At 41.7% G+C, this 749-nt stretch overlaps 1 long non-coding RNA gene across 1 annotated transcript; it reads left to right on the top strand.

The window, feature by feature from the left end:
- Positions 1-190: 190 nt before the first annotated feature.
- On the top strand, positions 191-743 carry LOC111659070 (uncharacterized). Its single transcript, XR_002761050.2, has 3 exons — positions 191-286; positions 385-447; positions 545-743. It is a non-coding gene; the product is annotated as an uncharacterized LOC111659070 (long non-coding RNA).
- The last annotated feature ends 6 nt before the right edge of the window (positions 744-749 follow it).

Genomic DNA, 749 nt, shown 5'->3' with positions numbered 1-749 from the left:
ACGGGACAGGAACAAAAGGCGACGTGTGATTACGATGTGATATGAAGAGACTTTACATTATAGTCCATTTTTTCGGGTAGTGTCTGAAATGTTCAGCAACAACATGTTGGAGTTGGTTTAAACTTGTTAAAGTGGCGGAAAAAGTCCCTTTTCTTAGAGGAAAACGAAAGTAAATCCAAACGGTTTAATATGCGGTGACTCAGCAGCTTAAATTATATGTGTTTTTCACTTTATCCTGCTTCATTTCCCACAGGTGGAACACTTCCGTCAGTCACTGTACCAAGAGGTCTGTAGAGCCATTATAATATGAATGACACATACATTCAGATCATGTAACTTCTGCAGCTTCAAATTTGACCTTTAAAAAAAAAAAATGTTTTCCAGGCAGAGACTCTGTTCTCCAACTACATTCCACTGAAGATAATACAGCTGGATGCTCTGCTCAGGGTCAGCAAGTTCAATGTTTCACCATAACACACCACGCACATGTGAAATTACCGTTTTCTGTTCTTCGTCCTTCTCATCTTCATCTGTGTGTTTTCAGGACGATGCCCTCAGCCTCAGTGATAAGTCCTCTCTCCAGGCTCCGCTGGACATCCCCATACCCGACCCTCCTTCCCCAGAGGACGATGTGAGACCAGCTCTGTTCATCTGTTTCACACCATAACCCTGATTTTTATCCATCACATGTTGAAAGCCACATTAAGCCGTCTACATTTGTCTTAATCACTGTAAAAGATGAAATACCA

Source organism: Seriola lalandi, unplaced genomic scaffold, assembly GCF_002814215.2.
Source record: "Seriola lalandi dorsalis isolate HSWRI2012SDOR001 ecotype SW California unplaced genomic scaffold, Sedor1 jcf7180001981431, whole genome shotgun sequence".
Taxonomy (NCBI): Eukaryota; Metazoa; Chordata; class Actinopteri; order Carangiformes; family Carangidae; genus Seriola; species Seriola lalandi.
The sequence above is the reverse complement of the archived record's forward strand: the minus strand, read 5'-3'. Positions and strand labels throughout refer to the sequence as shown.